Source organism: Eriocheir sinensis, chromosome 40 (genome assembly GCF_024679095.1).
Source record: "Eriocheir sinensis breed Jianghai 21 chromosome 40, ASM2467909v1, whole genome shotgun sequence".
Classification (NCBI taxonomy): domain Eukaryota; kingdom Metazoa; phylum Arthropoda; class Malacostraca; order Decapoda; family Varunidae; genus Eriocheir; species Eriocheir sinensis.
The window spans coordinates 11,014,482-11,037,858 of NC_066548.1; the positions used below are offsets into that span (position 1 = coordinate 11,014,482).

Sequence of the window (23,377 nt, forward strand, 5' to 3'; positions counted from 1 at the left end):
TCACCTCAATTAAATTTCCTGTGGCCACTTCAGCCTTTCTATCTCTTTCTCTTTCTTTCTTATCAATTCATTTATCTAATTTATTTATCAACTTATCTGCATCTATTATTAACACACACACACACACACACACACACACACACACACACACACAGACATTATCTTTTCTCTATAACTTCAGTAACATGAACTTCGCTACCTTTGTTTACACGGTCAAGCATATCATCAAGTCGTATGGAACCTGGACAGAAGAATTTGAGATGCAGAGTAGCCATCATGCGAAACCAATCGACGACACTCTCTGCGAATATAGTCTGCAAAGGTACTGAGGAGAAGGAGTATGGGGCGGCAGAGGAGGAGGTGGAGGAAGAGGGACCACTAAATCATGGGACATATTAACCAAGGCAGACAAGTGAGGCAGCGAATGTTATGGATGATCTGCCCGGGCGGAGAGTAAGTGGACGGCTGGCGGCGTGTTGAGGTGCTGGGGCGGGAAAATAAACGAATCTTTCAGGCCGAGAGGGATTGTCGGGCACAGCCATTTTAGGTCTTCACGCAAGTTCCCCATTACGTGCGGCCGATACGATCAGGATAAAAGTGTTGCGGGCAAGATAAGATAAAGGCGGCGTCTTGTCCTCGCTGGCGGCGGCGGCGGCAGCGGCGGAGACGGCAGCGAGGCAACAAGGCTGGTGAGGTGCAGCAGCCGAGCGTCCTGATTCCGCTTATGAAGCCTTTCACTTTTTAATCAAGGCTGTGCGCTGCTGCTCTCACGGGCACACACACAAGCATTCAGCGACATGCTGTAGTGAGCCACTTAATACCTAATGCAGTAATGAATACAGATTAATATAAAATTAATCGGATTTACATTTAGGTTTTAAACTAACATACATAAAGGATATTAACAACGGAATTTGAAGTAGGATTGTTATGCCAGTATTTAATTCGTCATTCCGCGGAAAATATTTTTGTTACTTGATAGTTATTTTCAGGAGCTGAGAGCGAAAGATAACAATTAGTGAATGATAATGTAACTTACTGTCATTACACTTGTCCTTGCGGTGAGAACTGTTTACAGTATAGGGTATTGTTAAGCTTGCCTCCGTCACTCGTCAGAAGGAAACATAAATGAAAGCGAAAATGCTGACGGAATTATCAAAAGCAGTAGAACTCGTTACAAGTTATTGCTGCACATCAAAACTGTGAGTTGAGGAGGGACGCACGTTTATCAGGGAATCTTTTTGCTGTAATCTGTGATCAGTAAAGAACGCAGACGCGCTCCCGAGGCTTACCATGGGGCAAAAGCAAAACGCTGCTTGTTTCATTAGCGATGGATTGATGTAGACCGTGACCGTCTGACTCACAGGTTCATGCTGTGAACCTCGGGACTGACGACAGCTGCGTCGCGGTGAGGTGTGAGGCGAACCAGCCAGGACTTTAGGTGCGGAGACGATGACCGGAGAACGTCACCGTTATCACGTACAAGAACAATAAAAATCCGCCTCGTAGAGATAGTGTTCAAGGTGAAAACAAGGTGAATCTGAGTATATGGTGGGATGCTAGAGAATGAAAGGTTTATTCTGATTAAGATTTGCACGCCTTGGAGACGCCATGTGAGTATCAACAAACAGCAGCGGGCAACAGAGCACCAGGTCTGGTGGTGTTGCATCTTGGTTTGTATCACCCATGGTCTCCAAAGCCTCCTTCATCTAATAAGGACCTTATCTGACTGTGGCGGGGAATAAAAAAAAAGTCACGTATGGCTCAATACACGTGCCACAACTCAGAGTTTCTTGGCATCACGTTTTTATTTGTGATCCATGATGCTTACACTCAGCTACATTCATTCAGTAAGCAGACTCTGAAATGCTAACAACAGTGTGCCCAGACAATGAAGTATTGTGTCGTGAGCGTAACTATTGTGAGTCTTCCCATTCTTGTTTTGTTGGCTGGTGCAGCGCCGTACTGAGCAACGCCGGCAGACGCAGCTCAGACCAGCAGGGCGGGGCCGCCTGTTTGCACCGCTTCAGAAGTTAACTTTTTTCAGTGAAGCTCCTTACATATTTCATTAGCCTCACATTTCATCATCGTGCCTTCAAGGTGATGGAGCGACTGTGAATAGAAACTGCCTAAGCTTCGTGTTCTTAGTATAGCAACTTTTTTTATTACATCATTCATACCCAAAATTTATAAAGATGTGAAAAAGGAGGCGAAGAGGAGAAATTCGAACCTTTGATGAGGAACATGGTATAGTGTATTACTTAACAAAAGCATCTTGGTGCAACAAGAGAAAAAAATATTTAAAAAAACAAACCAGTCGACTCTTCTGGATGTAGAACGCTGTAATGAACGGATCCTTGTAGACGTGTCGCTATTGACGCGCGCCAGAATGTTACATCAAACGATCCCGTCCTCGTGATGACCTCTTGACCCCATGGTGCGGGGCGGCGCGAGGCCGAGTATCTTTCACGGGTTGTTGTGAGGCTGAGGGAGGCGGACGCCCCTCCTCTCGAGTTATCGGCACACCGCCCCCTGTGGCCTTCAAGTGGCGATCTTTGATAACGCCCCGCTCCTCCCAAAGGCCGCGCCACTTGTGACCACCTATCTACGGCCGCTGACGTGACTCCACGGGCACTAACATCCACCAGGAGCCTCCAACTTCACCTTAGGCCAAAATGTCGCCAGCTGGATTGCCAAAACTTATGAATAATACCAACACAGTAACCTCGTGCAAGAGCACAGGTGCCTGGGTAAGATTTTGAGCAATAGGACATTTATGATATCTATGACCTAAGCCTTAGCAAGTATCTTTTGTGATGCGTTGTGTGTTCCTCGAGCTCTGTTGAGATTTTCAGCAGGCCGAGAATATTACACGATCGAGGATATTACATGCACACAACCATCATGAAGGAAAACGTTATCAGCCCGCCCTAGTGTTTTCTTTTGTGTCTGATAAATAGATAAATTTGAGGTCGTTGTTGTGGAAAATGTTTGACCCCAAGTAGATAACGGGATAGAGGAAATATCTTGTGTTTATCAGAGTTGTGGTGTATAACTGCTCACAGTAATCGCCTCTGGAGTAGTGATGCACATTATGATAAAAATGTTCTACATATATCAACATGAATACACGTGCTTGTCGGGAGTGTGGCAAGTGTCCTGTGGTACTCTTGGGCAACGGGAGCAGCGGCGAGTAGGTTTTTCCAGTAGTTTGTGATGAGCAGCGTCTTGAGGCACGCGGAGTCACTTAAGTTGTGCTAAATAGCGGACCTTAAGGAGATGCAAATTATCGGCTCCGTGGTTAAGGATGAGAAGGTGTTCATTTATGGTTCTTGAGACTGTGGTCAGTGTGTCTTGGAAACTCACGGTATTATAAGACACTTTCGTTTCTCACATCAGCTATTTCTAAAGGTCAAAGAGGGGGTCAGTCGGGTTCTCATAAGTGTATCTTCAGGTTCATGGTTCAGAAGAAGGGTTCAACTACCACCAGGGTCATAAAAACTCCTACTGGAAATGCCCACAACTCCTACGAAAGCCTTGTCAAATGTGTTTTCTTGGGCGACGAAATGTCTTATAATACGACCCAGTGACTAAGTAACTATAGTGACATCAGGACGGAGGTTATGTTAGCCAGTTTGTACGCATCTTTCCAAACAAGTAAAAAAGTGAGTACCAATTGGAAGTGGTGCGTACGGACTGGCGAATAAATCCTAAGTTTCGGTCAATAGGCAATCTGTGGAGACCGGGACATTGTGGTGGGCAGGTTGTGGTGAGGTGAAGCGCTTTATCGGGTCTGTGGAAACTAGATTGTGTGTTTAATCGGTGCGTTATCGGATCTGTGGCGAGGAGGGTGTGACGGTGAGTGCATTGTGGTGGGTACTTCACACTAATTCTAGAGTCTGTGGCCGGAACCGTAACCGCAATCGGACGTGCATGACAGTTTAGCACAGTCACGCTTTGTGCCCTCCTTTTTTGTTTTTCGTTTTACATTTTACTTTTTAATTGTGTCAACTAATTTTTTTGTTGTTGGGGGTCGAAGTTTTTGTTTTTGCATTTTACTTTTTACTTTTTGTGTCAAGTGAAGATTTTTTTCTGTTGGGTGTCTTACCTGTAACTGCTTACTTTTTAATTGTGTCAAACGATTACGTTTTTGGTTTGGCGTCGAGTAGTTTTTTTTTTACATTTTACTTTTTACATTTAAATTATGTAAAACGAAGATTTTTTTTTTGTTAGGGGTCGAATAAGCTTTTTTGGTGTTACATTTTACTTTTTACTTTTTAATTGTGTCAAGCGAGGACTTATTTTTTTCGCAATATTTTTTTCCAACACACTCTTTTTCTCTGTCTATCTTACTATCTATCTTCCTACGTATCTAACACAAGTGCACTGAACGTCTTTCGAGCGCTCCGTCAACGCCGCCCCGGGGAAGTGATGTGGCAAAATATATATATCGGCCACCGAGCGTGAAAATATCTATACGTATCGTTCCCGCGGCGAGGATTTTGTTACTGGAAGACGAGCGAGGCGCAGAAGAGGTGCTGGCCGGAAACGAGTTGTGACCGTCATCAAAGAAGTGAAAGAACTCACTCTCTCTCTCTCTCTCTCTCTCTCTCTCTCTCTCTCTCTCTCTCTCTCTCTCTCTCTCTCCTGCGATAACGACAAAAACAGAAATACACCCATGATAAGGAAGTGAGTTGGCGGAAACTCTCGCGCACTAATAACTGACGCTCGTGAAAGGTTAAGTCCCACGCACCGGCCGCAATGAGTTCTGGCTGAGGTGACGCCGGACTTGGGATGGTGGCGACGGCGGCGACGGCGAAGGCAGCGGTGGCGGCGGCAGCGGCGACGGCAACAGCGAAGGCAGCGGTGGCGGCAGAAACGGAAATGTAATGTGTCCCGTGTTGTGCTTTCTCTGTGTTTCTGAGTGTGTTTATATGGGTATTCTTCGATCACTTTCCGTCGTGTGAGGTTGTGTTCATAACGTCTGCTGAATGTTTGTCGAGTAACTGCTTTTCTTTTTGTTTAGATTCTTCGGGCTCTTTCGGTCTTGGGGAGATTGCTTACGCTTTTCATTGTCTATTGGGTAGCAAGCATTTTTGAGTGATTAACGGGTATTTTTTTACATAGACTGGTGCATGACTACATAATACCCACTAAGTATTTATTCAGTGCACGGTATCATCATCAAAACAAGATTATCGCAACGAAACACTGAAAACAATCAATGTATGAAGCGAGCGTGATGATGCACATACACAGGAAGGGAAGACTGTCACATAAAAACCCTAACATGCAACAATATCGTCGCATAGTCGAATATTTTGTACGAAGTGCTTCGAGCGGGAGGAATTCCGCTCCCACACAAAGGGTTCCCAGCAGCAGGGTCTTCTTCAGCCCGTCAACCCGCGGGGTGCTGGTAGAAGTGTGGCGTTTCGTGCGGCGGCCCACTAATGGCAGCCTTCCTTCACGGGGAAATTTTCAAATCATAGGAATCTCGCACTCAGGATATTTCAGGCATGAGAGCCCCGCCTGAATGACTTAGCGGGCGGTGAAGATAGATATTTGCTCTTCGCACAGCATATGTTGCCGCCTTTCTTTCTTTTCGAGGCTGTATTGAAAGATGTAAAGATAACACATAAAACAGCACTAGTAATTGACAGTGATCAGAGGTAATGCAGGCAGTACATTACCGTCGTCCATTTCGAAAATGTAATGAAAGAGGATATGATATAGTAAAGCCGGAGTATGAGTTAACAGTAGAAACACATATTTTTTTCCCCGTAGCACAGTAAGCATCACTGTCTTGCTTTTCGGGCCAATAATGGAAAAGCAAAGGAAGGAGAAAACTCAAATTCGAATCAACAGAGATCCGAGGTAAGGACAGACATCTTTCCTGAGCACCACATTTACCACCATCCTTCTTTTTGATACAGCAAGGAAGAACAAAAGAAATGGAGCACTCAGGATTCGAATTAACAGTAATAATCAGAGGAAAAGATAGATATTTCGTCTTGGCACAGTACGTTACCTTCTGTCTTTTCCTTTGACGGCGTAATGAGGGCGCGAGAGAAATGAAAGACTCCATTGCAAATTAACAACGATAATCAGAGATAAGGACAGACATTTCATCTTCACGCAGAATACGTTAGTACCGACCTTCTTCCTCTTTGACACTGCAACGAAAAAAAAAAAAGTAACTCCACTCTGAGTTAGCAAATACAAGAAGTAAAGATATACATTTATTTCTAGCACATTTACACTTCACTCTCTTACTTTTAGAGACTATAACGAAGCAGCAGAAGAAACTGAGAAACGTCACTTCGAATCAGCATCAAAGGAAACGGCCAACATTTTTCCCAACAGAGTGTACATCAGCCTCTTTCCTTTTGCTCCTATAAATAAAGTATTGGCGAGAGAGAAAACTCCACTTTCAATTAGCAGACGTCAGGTGTTAATACAGAACTTATATACATACATCATCAACCTCTTTCCTTTGGTTACTACAACTAAATTATACGCGTGAGAGAAAACTCCACTTTCAATTAACAGACGTCAGGTGTTAATGCAGAACATATATACATACATTAACCTCTTTCCTTTGATTACTATGATTAATATGCAGGATAAAGAGGAAACTCCACTTTGGCTTAGCAGTCGTTAGGGGTTAATACAGAGTTTTCTTTCCTATGACAATATACATACATCACCCTCGTTCCTCCGCAGACAACAATAAGTGTGCAAAGGAGAGAAAATTTCACCAAGAATTAGAAGTCATAATAGGTAACGTCAATGTTTTCTTGGTACAATATGCATCACTCTTTCGAGACTTCAACAAAATAGGAAGAAAAAAAAACCCGAAGAAATAATAGGATAAAGATTTCTTCTTAACGAAATGCAAATCATCTTTCATTTTAGTGCTATAATGAAGGAGCAGAACGGAAACATGTATTCGAATTAACAAGGATCAGAGGTATGGAGAGACATTTTTTCCTTGGCACAACACATATCACCCTATTAACTTGTAATGCTCTAATGAGCGAGCGAAGGAAATCGAAAGACTCCCACTTCAAATTACCAGCGATGAGACGCTCTTTCCTCTCCCGCCCAGAGGAAGGACTGGAAAGACAGGGTCGCTTCCCTCAGCCCCGGGAGAAGGACGCGCCGGATAAGTGAATGTGACGCCGCTAATTCACCGGCCGGATGTAGGAGCGACGGAGACGAGGACAGAAGAAAAGTAAGTTGATATTGGAGAAAAAAAGCTGCAAATATAAGTTTGTGTTACAGTTGTGGAGGAACAGGATGAGGAGGAGGAGGAGGAGGAGAATGGTAAAGGAAGATGAGGAGGAGTAGGAGGAAGAGTAAGATGAGGAGGAGGAGGAGGAGGAGGAGGAGGAAGAGAATGGTAAAGGAAGATGAGGAGGAGTAGGAGGAAGAGTAAGATGAGGAGGAGGAGGAAGAGGAGGAGGAGGAGGAGGAGGAGGAGGAGGAGGAGGAGGAGGAGGAGGAGGAGGAGGATAGAAGAAAAAGGAGGAACACAAAAACAAGAGAAAACTTGATATGCAGTGAAAAAAAATATATATTGTAAGAACAAAAGTAAAATGCCATTACTAATGATTAATAATAGTAAAGTTTTAATGGTAGCTAATAATAATGATAATGATAATAATAATAATAGTAATAATAATAATAATAATGATAATAATAATAATAATAATAATAATAATAATAATAATAATAATAATAATAATAATAATAATAATAATAATAATAATAATAATGTGTGTGTGTGTGTGTGTGTGTGTGTGTGTGTGTGTGTTTGTGTGTGTGTGTGTGTGTGTGTGTGTGTGTGTGTGCTACTACTACTAATACTACTACTGTGTGATAATAAAAAATTCTTCGGTTTTTGTTCTTATTCCTATTCTTATTACTTTGTGTGTGTGTGTGTGTGTGTGTGTGTGTGTGTGTGTGTGTGTGTGTGTGTGTGTGTGTGTGTGTGTGTGTGTGTGTGTGTGTGTGTGTGTGTGTGTGTGTGTGTGTGTGTGTGTGTGTGTGTGTGTGTGTGTGTGTGTGTGTGTGTGTGTGTGTGTGTGTGTGTGTGTGTGTGTGTGTGTGTAATAATAATAATAATAACAACAACAATAAAAGAAGAAAAAATGACAATAACGGTAATGAAATAAAAAGATATGAAAATATACACTAATATCAATAATAGACAATATAACAATACCTAGAACTGCGAGAGAGAGAGAGAGAGAGAGAAAAGAAGAGAGATCGAGAGAATGAGATCGAGAGAAAAAGAGAATTAAATCGAGGGAATGAGAAAGAGAAAGAACGAGAGATAAAGACTAAAAGAAAGAGAAACTTGTTGACAGAGCCCCTGCAGTAACAACAAATGCGCAAACAGATGAACAGCGACTAACACCATTAATAATTCCCGCCGCTCCTTCGTTTGGTCTTCGTACACATGAGGGGAAAAAGGGCGGATTCTGCTAAAACGTATCGGCCGCCGCTGCCTTTGGTCCGAGGTGAAAACTGATCCCCGCGCACCAGTGTTTGCCTCTCTGATTGTCGGCCGTTTATTATTTCCTCCTGTGTGCCTCGTGATCGTTCTCCATCTGTTTTTTGTTCCTCCAATCTTCCTGATCCTTCTCTCTTGCTTCTTTCTCTTCTTCCTTTCATTGCCTTTCATTGCTCTTTTCTCCTCCACCTTTTCTATACCTATGTCATTATTACTATTTAGACCAACTTATTATTTTATTTTAGGGTTTTCCATCTCCTTTATCTCTCCAATCTTCCTGATCCTTCTCTCTTGCTTCTTTCTCTTCTTCCTTTCATTGCCTTTCATTGCTCTTTTCTCCTCCTCCTTTCCTATACTCATGTCATTATTGATATTTAGGCCAACTTATTATTTTATTTTAGGGTTTTCCATCTTCTTTATCTCTTTTATCCCCTTTCCTTTCATCTCTCTCTTCTCTTCCTCCTCCTCCTCTTCTAAGTCTTCATTGCTATCAAGACTATTTTTTTTCGTTTCAGTTTTTCCATTTTTTTCCTTTTCTTATCACCATCGTCATCATCAGCGTGGTCCAGACATTATTTTCAGCAGCAACATCATCACTCCAACATCATCATCATCATCATTACCATCATCGTTCTGTATTTTCCACTCATCATCGTCATCATCATCATCGTTGTGGTTCAGACTCCCTTCTCGACTCGGAACAAAGAAATACTCGAGGAATGAATGTTTGCTCGGTGATTTTACGAGAACGAGTCAACAGGTAAGCAGGAAGAGGAGAAGACCCATGGACGGACGGAAGGGGTGCGGGGGATGTATCTTTGCCTAGGCCCTCAACCCCCTCTTCCTCTCCCCTGCCCTCCCCTTCTCCTTCCCTCCTTCTCTCTGTTTTATTGGCATCGAGGTTTTTATTCAGTTTTCTACCACTGCGCGTTCGGTTTTATGGCTGCGGTTTTCTAAGGCCAAAAGGGAAAAAGAATCCTATTGGTAGTAGTAGTAGTAGTAGTAGTAGTATTGGTAGTGTTGGTGGTAGTAGCAAGGAGTACATGTATGTATTTGTTCGTAGTGGTGTTTGTGGTCATGGTGGTGAAGGTGGTGGTGGTGGGGAAGGAGGGTGGTGGTGGTGGCGGGGATAATATACGTATGTACGTCGTAAAACTTACAGGATAAAGCCATTAATGAGTCACAGGCTGAGAAGAGGCGAGAGTGATAGGCTTGAACGAGGACATGTGTGTGTGTGTGTGTGTGTGTGTGTGTGTGTGTGTGTGTGTGTGTGTGTGTGTGTTAAGGAATGCCAAGGTTAGTTATTAAATTCATGGTCATATAATCAGGTGCATGTAATTAAAGGTACTTAGGAAAATGAACATATGCCACTCTCTCTCTCTCTCTCTCTCTCTCTCTCTCTCTCTCTCTCTCTCTCTCTCTCTCTCTCTCTCTCTCTCTCTCTCTCTCTCTCTCTCTCTCTCTCTCTCTCTCTCTCTCTCTCACACACACACACACACACACACACATTAAGAGCGACTTGCAAATGACTTCCTATCGAGACGACCAAAGGTGTCCTTGATGCAGAAGCACAGAAGCCCCACTCACTTACCAACCCGCCCACTCACCAACCCACTCACTCCCTCACTCACTCGCTCGCCATTACTCATTACAACCCTTCCTTTTTAGACTGTCGATGTTAAGCTCAATTCTAGTAGTATCTTGAACCAAAGCGAACCATCAACTATTCTGCTTCACTCCAGCAACTGATCAACATACAAGCGAGTCAATTTGCATTCCAAGAGACTTCCCGATATCCGCGGCGCCCACCACACGCGAGAGTCTTCCGTGCGGCGGCCGGGAATAGCGCGGCTTCTAGTGTGTCTTTGTTGGCCTCAGACGGGGCTCGGCTTCCACACTGCCTGATATATCTCATGAGGCCGAGAGAGGGTGGTGAGGACGAGGATGAGCAGGAGGAAAAGCACGAAGAGGAGTAGGAGCAGGAAGAGGATTTGGATACGGTGGAGAAAGAGCAGGAGAAAGAGCACGCAGAGTAGCAGGAGCAGTTGAAGGATTTGGATGATGATAATGATGAGGAAAACAGGAAGAAAGAGCGAGAGCAGGAGGGAGATGATGAAGAATAGGATGATAATGATGATGGTGATGATGATGATAAGAATAAAGAGGAAAAGCAGGAAGAGGTATAATGGTAGTAGTAGAAGTAATAAGAGAAGGAGGAGGATGAAACGGATAAGGAGGAGGAAGAAGAAATGAAGGAGGAACACTGAGAGGAGTAATAGGTGGTGATAAAGAGGAGGAGGAAAAGTACGAAGAGCAGCAACAGGAGGAGGAGGAGGAGGAGGAGGAGGAGGAGGAGGAGGAACAGAAGGGGGGAACAAGGAGGAGGAAGAGGGGTTAAACATGTATTGCTTTAAGTGGCGGTGTTGGTGAGATGCCGCGGGTAATGGCGCGTTGAGTGGTGTGATTGCGGCAAAAGATGGACGGTGACAAGGCGCTGAGGCCGAGGGAACGCCGCTATGCCGACGATAAATATTCCAGCCGAGCCCGCTCCAGCACCTCAAAAGAAAGTATAATAAACAAACGCAACACGACACCAACGATCGCACATTCTCCTTAGTACCCGAGGTGTCTGTTAGCTTCATTTTTTTCTCTTTTCTGTGGTATATATGTTGTTTTTTTGGCTGCACAGTACCTCCAAAAAAGAAGTTAAATGTACACAACAACGACGCCAACGATCACACATTCTCCTTAGTACCCAAGGTGTCCGCCAGCTGCATTTTTTTCTCTTTTTTGTAGTATATATGTATTTCTTTTTTGGCTGCTCAGTACCTTCCAAAAAAGAAGTAAAATATGTAAGCACAACAACGACGCCAATGATCACCACACATTTTCCTTAGTCTTCGATGTGTCCCTTAGTTGTATTTCTTCTTATTTTCCTTGCAGCATTTACTCTTTTTTTTTGCTGCTCCCACTGCCCGCTCTAGTACCTCAGAATGAGTATAATAAACAAACAACAACGACACCAATGATCCTCACACGTTTACCTCAGTCCTCGATGTGTCCTTTGGTTGAATTTCTTCTTATCTCTTCTGTAGAATTTATTTTTTGCTGCTCACACTGTACGTTGCTCTCAATGTACGTTGGTTGCCTTTCTTGTCTTTTTTTGTAGCATTTACTTTTTGTTCCCATGCTCAGCGCCACCACGCAAGATGGAGTAGGCAACTTTTTTTGTTTTGGTTCACGATTAGATTTACGCGTTGATGTGAGTAAGTGATGACCGGGCATTTACATCAAAGCATAGAATGTGAAACTGTATGCATCATTAAAAAAACGCAAACACACACTAACACACACACACACACACACACACACACACACACACACACAGTCCATACTCATACACATAATATATATTTCTTTTTTTCTAAACCACGTTGCGTTGCGCTACGCCCATAAAAAGGTAAATATCAGCTGGGTAGGCAATGTTACCCAAGTGAAAGCCCGCGGTCACCCATTATGACGCAAGGGTGACGTAGTGGTTGCGTGGAAATTAAGGTGACGGCATAATGGCGTACCTTGCCAAGGCGGCTGAGTAATAATGATGGTGCGGGTCCTATGATGACTTTAATGCAGTAATGGTCAAAATAACGATGTAATAGCTAATGCACGGGAGTAATAGTGAAGAAAATGGTGTTATGGTAGTGGTAATGGGGAGGGCGGTGTCTGTAATTTCCGGAGGTTGGGGTGAGGGATGAGGGAGGAGGTGGAGGTGAAAGGGACGAATAGAGGGGAAGGGATACTAGCCAGGCGGACGGACAGACTGAAAGGCACGCCCTGCTTCTCCGTAAAATTGCCCTCTCTGCGGTTCCATCCCCATAGTTTATTTTAGACGGTCGTCATTTATTCACTCACCATGTTCCGGGTGCGGTGAAGCTGCAGGAACAGTCCGGCACGCCAGGGCTGTGCCGCGGCGAGTTGAACGTCCGCCGCCGGCTCTCAGGTCGGGTAGGCACGGCTAAATAGACTCCGCCGCGGCTCTTATTCCGCGTGCCGTTGCGTTGAATGCGTGAGCCAAAACCAGCAACAAAATGGGCGACAGATTGCATGACCCCACGGCAGCGGGAGAGTTCATCCGTGACTCCCATGCAGAGAATAATAACAACCGCACCACCGATGTCGATACTTGCTGGTCGCCGCCGCCGCCACCACCCTGTTTCGTCACCTCGCTCGCCGGTCATTCCCTGTACCCACGCCACCGTCATGAGAAGCGCCGTCACCACCACCACCACCTCTGACGTTCCTCTTTGCTACTTCCCTCACCTTATCACAACTCTCTCCTCCCCTTCTTCCTTTGAAGTTCTCTCTCTTCTCCCAGCATCTTTTCTTCATCTTCCTTTGTTCGTCTCCCGGGTAATTCTTTCCTCCTATGCCCTTCTTTATCCATATACACCCTCCCCGTGTCATTATTCCTTCATTCTTGAATTCGTTTATCTTATTATGTGCTTCTTTGGCTCACGCTCGTCCCGGACTATTCGCTTGACCTCGTTCCGGTGGCTCCCAAAACTTGCCTCGCCGCCGCCTCCGCCCCTCCTCTGTTTGGGTTGCCCCTTTCTTTGAATCTCTTTGTCCCGTTCGTCATCCGACTCCTCCATTAATTGCCTCGCATGGCCGGGCAATGCGTCTAGAGATTGCTGCGGCCTCAAACCTAATAAATGACCGTCAGTTTAAAAGTCTTACGGGGAGGAGACAAGCTGCCCCCAAGAGGCCTAGGAGGAGGGAACAAGGAAGGGTAAAGGAGCCTCGCATGACGGTCTTATCGAGTAGGGAAAACTTGGCACTCCGTAAAAACATCATATCCGCGTATAACTCCTGAAGGCCATCCGCCGCGCTGAGCCTCCTCGTCCCTCATATATAATAAGGGAACAATAAGTGATAAATACCGAGATCCATATGCATGAGTCTGTCAACTCTGGGTGTGTGCGTACATACAGACACGTCCGTCGCCGCCGCTGCCGCCGCCGCCCGCAGGAAGAGCCAAGCACACGAGCTGGGAAATATTAGCATTGTGAAAACTTCCTGAATGTTTCGCCGCTGGTACTTCCCCCTTCCTCCTCCCCCTCGCGGCAGGTGTGACGGAGGAAGGATGAGTGGCGTCACACAGCCTTGGTGCGGCGGGGCCCGGCCGATGACGCTAATTAATTTTGTGTTCCTGTTTGGGGTGTTGACGGAGGCTGAAAAAACTAGTGGGAACGGGTTTTTGTGTCTGTTATGAATATTCAGCTCTTTCCTGTCTTCAGTGATGTTGTCTGTGCATTACTTATTTCTTCGTGCAGTGTTTCTTTTATAGTATTTCATTTATTATTTCTATTTTTGTTTTATTTAATGTTGTCTTGTATCTGTTCCTCCCAACTTGATTGCGTTACATTGTCGCGGAATGGCCACTGACAGAGCCTTAAGTCCTCCCCCCCTTCCCCCCCCCCCCCCTCACACACACACACACACACACACACACACAGGCAGCTTTCAAACACACCACACACTACAGTAGCTCTTCCTCATTGCCATTCAACACAGCCGGTCCTTAGCGTCTGAGAGCCGGAATATGTAACAGGAGGATAAAACTGCAATAAAATATACTAAGTAGGAGATAGTGGATAGATTTACATACGTGTGTCTGGGCGGGCGGCGGGGAGATCCACCTCGACACTGGCTTTATGCTCCGGCCCGGCCCACATAACACACTTCGATCCTCCTGAAGGACGCTATTGGAAACTTCATCAACGTGCATTTGCATCTTTATCCTCCCCTCTAGCAACATGTACAGTTTTGGCACCGCACCGGTTTATTTACGTATCCATTTATCTGCTTATTTACCTATCTGGATTTATTAAGCGTTGTTTTTTTGTTCTCTCTTTCTTCCTTTCTCTCTCTCTCTCCTTCCATCTCGCTCCCACAGTAGGCGAGGTTTAAAAGCCACTGTCAGGCTCGGAGATGAATCAACAGTGTCTCGACTCTATATATGGACGAACGATTTTATCTGCCGGAATAAATATCGACGGAATACGACTCTCGGGGGCAGCGACGGAGAAACAGTCAATGCAAAAGAAAGTCAAACACTAAACCTGCAATCTTATTATCCACTTCACAGCGGTATAAATATTTCTTCCTTTTATTTCCAAGCTATAAAATCAGTGGTATTTTTATATATATGATACGGCTCAAACTTTGGCAACTTCTCTTTTTTGCTACCGCTGCTTGTGATGCTGATAAATGCTAAGAGGGTATGTCGGGGAGGGCTTGAGAAATCCAGTGTGGGTACATGTGTGGGGGTGGAGGGCGGGACAGGTAGGTGGGTGGGTGTGGGTGTGAGGCGGGGGACGATGGATCAATGAGGCGTCTGGATGGTGTGACGGTGTTTGTGGGTGAATGGATATGTGGCGGTGGAGTCTGGGTAAGTATGTGAGTGTATAAGTGTTTGGATAAGGAGTTTAGGTTTGTGTGTGTGGATATGGAAGGTGTATATTATGTTTGTATATGTGGATGCAAAGTCTTAGGCGTATGAGGATGTTTCTAGGGGTGTGGATAGGTGGAGTTGGAGTTTGGTGAGGTACGTGAGAGTTTCGGTGTTTGGATAAGGAGTTTGGGTTTGTGTGTGTGGATATGGAAGGTATATATTATGTTTATATGTGTGGATGGGGACTCCTAAGCATGAAAGTGAGTGTGTGGGTGTGTGGGCTTGTGGAAAGTGTGGATGTAAGTGTGTGTTCCCGTGGGAGTGTGGAGTGTGCAGTATGTATGAGTCAGTATGGATGGCCTTGCGTGTTTTTGTGCGTGTGTATGTGGGAAATCAGGGTGTGTTGGTATGTGTGTGCGTGACTGGATGAGAGGAGTGAGTTACCCAAGTATGTGAGGGAGATAGTTGGATGAGAATGACTGTTGGATGCGGATGGCTGAGTGTGTGACTGAATTAAGGAGACTGAAGGACTGGACTTAACTGGGTGCGTTTGTGGTGAGAGGAGTGTGGATGAGGGAGTGAATGGATGAGTCTGTAGTATAAGTCTGTGTGGATGAGGGGCGTGGGTGAGAAGGGAAATGGAGAGTAGCCTGTGTTATCAGAGAGTTTGTGTGGCTGCAAATAATTGGATGACGGGTGTGTGTGTGTGTGTGTGTGTGTGTGTGTGTGTGTGTGTGTGTGTGTGTGTATGAGTGGATGGATGGATAAGTTTCTTTGGGACAATCTGAGTCATACCCCACATTTTTTAAACGTTGTATTAGTACTTATTAACAGTCATGTGGTTAGTTTGGCTTTTTAATTCCACTCTTAGGACGGAGTTAGTTAAAAGTGTTGGATTTCCACAGAATTAAGCCGACATATTACAAACTCGGTCGTAAAAAGGGATATAAAAACCAATAAAACCAAATAACCACGCAGTGAAAAACGGGTAAAATAAGATAAAACAGCCACATTTTTGCTAATATACTAATACGACGCTTTAAAAAAAATAGGCGTTAGTATTTAATCCAATTTGTTTTAATAGAAAAATAATTTGATTCAGAGTACACCGCCTCTCTCTCTTTCTATCCGCCTTTCAGTTACCAGCAAGACTCTCCAAGCACGACCATATATAATAAAGAGTAAAAAGAACACAAAGAATAAAAAAATAAAAAAAATAAAAAGGATACAATATGGAGTCAATAAAATAAACGAAGGAAGCAAAAGTTGTATCCGGACACATAAACTAAATCATACCGCGAAACTTTCTCTTGATTATCGACTCGGGAGAGAATTCTGACACACACACACACACACACACACACACACACACACGCAGCCCCGACACCTGCAGCAACACGCCCACGCCCACAATCACGGCACCGGACACAGGTTACAAGACTATTTCCTGTGGCGGCGGGCGACAATGGGCGGGAGGAACAGCATCTGCCGCCCCGCTGAGTAAGAGGACGAGACTCCGCGTACCGGGGTGGCGGCGGCGGCGGGGAGGAAGAGGATGTCAACAAAGAGGTGAGGTGAGGCAGGTGAGGCCCTACTTCCTGATGGCCGTGTGGGGGGGTGGAGGGTGGGGTGGGGGGGTAGGGGGAAGTGTCAGTGTGCGTGTGTGTGTGTGTGTGTGTGTGTGTGTGTGTGTGTGTGTGTCTGTCTGGATAAGGAGTTTGGGTTTGTGTGTGTGTGGATGTGTAGGGGTGTTTATCGTGTTTATGTGTGCGGATGGGGAGTCTTAAACGTGTGTGTGTGTGTGTGTGTGTGTGTGTGTGTGTGTGTGTGTTATATGTCATGTCCCGATACAATAATAAAAAAAAAATGTCCCTCTCTCTCATATGCAGCATAGAATTAATAAAAAGGTAGAAATATAATCTCCGGTGCCGGAAAATTAAATAATCTGTGCTTGATAAAATCACATATACGTATTTTTATTTTAATTACCCCAATATTGGTAAACTTTCGCTTCTAATGAAAGATATATCCGTATGCAGAGAGAGAGAGAGAGAGAGAGAGAGAGAGAGAGAGAGAGAGAGAGAGAGAGAGAGAGAGAGAGAGAGAGAGAGAGAGAGAGAGAGAGAGAGAGAGAGAGAGAGACACAGAGAGAGAGAGAGAGAGAGAGAGAGAGAGAGAGAGAGAGAGAGAGAGAGAGAGAGAGAGAGAGAGAGAGAGAGAGAGAGAGAGAGAGAGAGAGAGAGAGAGAGAGAGAGAGAGAGAGAGAGAGAGAGAGAGAGAGAGAGAGAGAGAGAGAGAGAGAGAGAGAGAGAGAGAGATTTACATAGATTTACATAGAAAATCAGACCACACAGACCCCATGGTCCAGACTTGGTGGTCTGTCCTTAAACCTAAGTGATTTTACATTAATCAGAAGACTCCAAAACGTTGCATTTCTACTCTAGTTGATATTAAGTTGAAGGAAGTGACGGTCGAGCTTATTTTTGAAGGAGTCAATCGTGTTACACTGGACCACTGATGATGGGAGCTTATTCCATTCTCGCACTACAACGTTGGTGAAGAAAAATTTGGTGCAGTCTGAATTTACTTGTCTACATCTGAGTTTTACGCCATTGTTCCTCGTGCGCAAAGTGTCATCGATCATAAACAATGTTGATCTGTCTACATTCGTGAAACCATTAAGTATTTTAAAACATTCGATCAGTTTTCCTCGGAGGCGACGTTTCTCAAGAGAGAACATGTTAAGGGTAGAAAGCCTTTCTTCGTAGGATTTGTTGCGCAAGGAAGGGATAATTTTCGTTGCCCGACGCTGAACACCTTCTAATTTAGCAATATCCTTTGCATGGTGGGGAGACCAAAACTGTACCGCATATTCCAAGTGGGGTCTGACTAAACTGTTGTAGAGCGGGAGTATTAAATCTTTATTCTTAAATAAAAATATTCTTATAATGAAGCCAAACATTCTGTTCGCTTTATTTGCAGCATCGATGCATTGCTGTGACAATATGAGGTTAGACGCGATTTTGACCCCAAGTCCTTGACGCATTGAACGCTTTTGAGTTTAACGCCTCGCATTTCGTAATCAAACTTTTTATTCCTCGTTCCAACTTGAAGGACCTGGCACTTGTCTACGTTAAAGGGCATCTCCCATCTATCCGACCAAGCTGAAATTTTGTGCAAATCCTCTTGGAGGCTTTGCCTGTCTTCGTCAGTGAGAACCGAGTTACCAATCTTTGTGTCGTCTGCAAATTTACTAATGCGGTTATTGAGTCCAACATCCACGTCGTTGATGTAAATAATGAAGAGCACTGGGCCAAGAACCGAGCCCTGAGGACGCCACTAGTGACAGGCGCCCACTCTGAGTTAAATCCGTCAATCACTACTCTTTGTTGTCTGTTGCTCAACCAATTCGCGATCCATTGGTTTACCTGACCGTCAATACCTATTTGTTTTAATTTGTAAAGTAATTTATGATGCGGGACTTTATCAAACGCTTTCTGGAAATCAAGATAGACTACGTCCAGTGATTTGGTTACGTCATAAACAGTGAAGAGGTCGTTATAAAAGGTTAATAGATTTGATAGGCAGGATCTTTTATTTCGGAAGCCATGTTGTGAGTCCCAAATTAATGAGTGGCTTTCAAGGTAACTCACAATTTTGTCTCTAATTATGCCCTCAAGTAGCTTACCTACAACCGAAGTTAGACTAATGGGCCTGTAATTACCTGGTACTTTTTGTCTCCTTTCTTAAAAATCGGTGTCACGTTAGCCTTTTTCCAATCTGAAGGGACAATGCCTTGTCGCAAGGACATATTGAATACGGTTGTGAGGGAGGAGAGTATTTCGCTCTTTGTTTCTTTCAGCAGAGTTGGATATACTTTATCAGGTCCAGGACTTTTATTTGTTTTAAGTGATTTGAGGGCTTTAAGGACTTCATCGGGTTTTATTTCAAAGTTAGACAATGCATGCTCGGGAGTTACATTAGTACTGGTGTTGGTGGTGGTGGTGGGAGGACTGTTATTATTAAACACCGAGGAAAAGTAATTATTTAATAGGTTTGCAACGTGTTGGCTGTCAGTCACTAGTGCACCGTCGCTGTTTATTAAAGGTCCAATTCCACTTCTGATCGCCTTTCTGTTGTTTATGTAACTGAAGAAGGATTTCGGATTATATTTACAGTTGGCTGCAATATTTACTTCATATCTACGCTTTGCCTGATGCACTAATCTTTTTACTCGTCGCCTTGCATCATTGTAAAGTCTAATGTTTTCGGGCGTGCTTTGGTCTTTCTTTAACCTGTAAGACAATTTTCTCTCCTTGACTGAGTGTTTAATTTCGCTATTAAACCAAGGTGGACTTTTATTAGTGTTAATTCGCTTCTCGCACAAGGGGACAAATGTGTCCTGCTGAGTGAGTAAGTGATTTTTAAAGTTTAGCCAGGCGTCCTCTGCATTGCCGTCATCTGATAGTTGCATATCTATTAGTTTTCGTCGGATTTCTACGAAGTTGGCTCTTTTGAAATTGGGCACCTTAACTTTATTTTCAGTCACCGATGTTTGAGCTCTAATGTCAACGCGCACTAGTTTATGATCGCAGGAACCGAGGTGTTCTCCTACCGTGACATTACTGACTAGGTTATCTTGGGTCGCTATAACAAGGTCAAGTATGAGAGAGAGAGAGAGAGAGAGAGAGAGAGAGAGAGAGAGAGAGAGAGAGAGAGAGAGAGAGAGAGAGAGAGAGAGAGAGAGAGAGAGAGAGAGAGAGAGAGAGAGAGAGAGAGAGAGAGAGAGAGAGAGAGAGACAGACACAGACACAGACACAGAGAGAGAGAGAGATTTACATAGATTTACATAGAAAATCAGACCACACAGACCCCATGGTCCAGACTTGGTGGTCTGTCCTTAAACCTAAGTGATTTTACATTAATCAGAAGACTCCAAAACGTTGCATTTCTGCTCTAGTTGATATTAAGTTGAAGGAAGTGACGGTCGAGCTTATTTTTGAAGGAGTCAATCGTGTTACACTGGACCACTGATGGTGGAAGCTTATTCCATTCTCGCACTACAACGTTAAAGGGAAGGTGCGAGGCAGGTAGGTAAGGTAGACGGGTGAGAAGGTGGTGGTGAAGGTAGATCACTGGGTTGCCGGGAGATTGATGGGAAAGAGCATTTTAAGGAAGTACAGAGAGAGAGAGAGAGAGTACTGGCACCTGTCCAGAGGGAAGAGGGAAGCGCCTCATAACAGGAGGGAAGGGAGAGGTCGGAAGGGAATGAGAGAGGGTGGAAGAGACGGGGAAGGGACAGAGGTAAGAAAGAGGGGAAGGAGAGAAAGGGTAATGAGAGAGGAAAGGGAGGAATGCTCATTATCTTTATCTGGTCTTTGTTCGCTTCCTCTCTCTCTCTCTCTCTGTACTTCCTTAAAATGCTCTTTCCCATCAATCTCCCGGCAACCCAGTGATCTACCTTCACCACCACCTTCTCACCCGTCTACCTTACCTACCTGCCTCGCACCTTCCTTTTATCTCCCTATCTACCCGCCTGGCTGCCTGTTTTCTTCCCTTGACCCCTCACAGACCTTTGTAATACCGAAGCATTCGTCTGTTAAACTACCAAACTATGGGTCCAGCGAACCATTCAAGCAATAAACTCGTGAACCACTGGACTGTTAAGCCGTCGGGTGATCGAATATTCATAACCAGCGGCCAATTGATTCACCGAGACACCGAGCCAACGAACCATTAAACCACCCGATAATCACAACATCCGAACCCTGATAAAATGAACCGCCCTCACGTCCACGCCGCTGCATCCTTATCCTCCTTACTATGAAGCAGAAAAAAGGGAGTCGTCCAGTAATGAACCACTTAAGCCACGCGCTAAATCTCATTACGTAAACGAAGCCTCGAACCTTTTAGAGCGCTGGAGCGGCGAAGTGGGTGACCGCATGGGGTTCACTGCACCGACGAGGTTCATTTGAAAAGGTGAAAAGGGGTGAGGTGAGAGGGGGAGGTGAGGGGGGTGAAGGGGGGAAGGAGGTGAGCTGGGGAGAGGGGTGGTGGTTGAGTGTCCCGGAAGCATGAGTCGGTAGCCAGATGAAGCCCAACTGAGTCATAAAAACACATTATTTCAGCTACAACACAACCAATTTCCGTGTGTTCCGAGGGGGAGGAGGAGAGGGTGGGGAGGGTGACAGGGGAAGAGGTGTGTGTGTGTGTGTTTGTTTGAAGGCATGGACGTGTTGATAGCTTGTGGGCAGGAGAAGAGTGCGGGGCTGTGGCAGAAAGGTGACGCGAGGCTGTGAGGGCGGGATAAGGGTGGAGAGCATCGCTAAATATATAATTATGGACTCCACAATCTAGTGTGATGGAAGGCAAACTGGACAAGAGGAGAGGGAAGGAGAGCAGGGAGGAAGGGTTACTTGGCATTGATGATGATGTAGGTTAGGATGGCGGTGGAAAGTCACTGGCAAGACGGGGGGGGAAGGTGTTGGGCCCGAGGGAAGAGAGGACAGAAGGGACCTGTTGACTGTTGGTGACCTCGGGGGTGACATTCCTTAGGGCACAGGTAACCACAAGGAAGGTGAGTTTACACGCCAGGAGTTATGCATAAGTTTTGGTCGTTCCTTTGCCATGACTGACGAGGCAAGTCACTCATCGTCTGATCTGAGCTTGGCGGGGCAGCAACTAGACTAGAGTGTCTGGCACGCGAGGTAACTTAACGTATCTCACAAATAATACTGATTCGTTTGGAAGCTGAAATTAGGTTACCTGCAGTTATACTTCCTGGAAGGTGGCCATGAATCAACCGTCTGAGAAGTAAACGCTAAGTGAATGCTAATAATTTACATAAAACTTAATGATTTTACTGAAATGACTAACTCATTTCCAGACTCACATGAAATTAGTTTACTAGTCATTCAACATGATGCAGTGTTGTACTCGTTACAGTACATCACAGGATCGTGGTAACCTGTTATAATATAATTTTAGAAGTAATAGTCAACAAGGGTGTGTGCGTGTGTGTGTGTGTGTGTGTGCACTAAGTGCCGGGAGCCCCTTGCGGTGTGCGGCGAGCCACCGGCGTGAGTGACCTTGAGAGTAACGAGACGCCGCTCAGGGCCGACTGGACCCGCGGGAGGCGCCGAGGCCAAGACGAGGCCAGCCCGCGGGAGGGGGACTCGGGGCGGCAATTAGGTGGTGGCGGACATAAAGACTGAATCATGTATATATAACTCACTTAATCCTTTCGTTCCCACCTTCTCTCTCTCTCTCTCTCTCTCTCTCTCTCTCTCTCTTCCTTTTTTTCTTCCCGCACCAACGCAACACAACCTTCTCGCTCAAATTACTTAATCACCCGAGCTGATTGACACTTCTGATTTCCTACGTGAAAAAAACCCGCCTGACGGAGTAATTACCTCGTTACAATCAGGAGCCCGGGACGGTAATGCCGCACCGCCCGAGTGTGTACACCTTGTTGTTATTACCCTCATTAATGTTAGGTAGAGTAATTAACTGGGTGAGAGGGCGAGACGGTGTGTGTGTGTGTGTGTGTGTGTGTGTGTGTGTGTGTGTGTGTGTTACTATTTGATCGTTTTCTATGGTTTATTTGCTTTATTGTTTTTTGTCGTATTTATTTGCAGTTTTGAGTATTGTTTTCGAGTCCTCTCTCTCTCTCTCTCTCTCTCTCTCTCTCTCTCTCTCTCTCTCTCTCTCTCTCTCTCTCTCTCTCTCTCTCTCTCTCTCTCTCTTCTCCCCCGTCAACCGTTCATCGCCTCGCACATGTACATAATTTAGTTCCGTATTACGTTATTCACCTCCCACGTAATCCCCTCAACGAGAGACCTAATGATGACTCGTTCTCGGTAAGGATCTGACTTAGCGAGAACAATCTGAATCGACGTACAAAACGGGAACAAAACATTCGCCGAGAACAATTTGAATACCGGTCGACGTAGAAAAGGGAAACAAGACATTCGGCGAGGACAAACTGTATGCCACTTGACGAATAAAAGAGGGACAAAAAATACGTCGAGATCAATTTGCATGCTTCTCAACGTAAAACAGAGCCACAAAACATTCGAAGAGCATTTCTGAAAGCTGCGTTTTACTTTACAGCATTATATTAAAAGGTGACAATTTGCCTACCCCTCCCCCCCAAAAAATAAAAGGTGTGAATGAAAGAGAGAGGGAAAAAGAAGATATAAAGTAAGAGGAAAGCAGGTAGGACAGCGAGAGAGGTAGGTAAGTAGACAGGGAGGCAGAGAGGTGAAGCTGGAAAGGAAGAGAATGGGAGGTAGGTTAGCAATCAGGTAGGCAGGCAGGCAGGTAGGTACGTAGGTAGGTAGGCAGATAAGCAGGCAAAGATAAGGATGGTGGTAGAAAAAGAAGATAAAAATAGAGAAAAATAA

General features: G+C 44.9%; 1 long non-coding RNA gene across 1 annotated transcript in view; it reads right to left on the reverse strand.

The window, feature by feature from the left end:
- Positions 1-6,870: 6,870 nt before the first annotated feature.
- LOC127009356 (uncharacterized) overlaps positions 6,871-23,377 on the reverse strand; it is a 69,769-nt gene continuing 53,262 nt past the window's right edge. The window contains exon 3 of the long non-coding RNA XR_007761889.1: positions 6,871-7,259. This is a non-coding gene — a long non-coding RNA (uncharacterized LOC127009356). The remainder of the gene's footprint in view (positions 7,260-23,377) is intronic.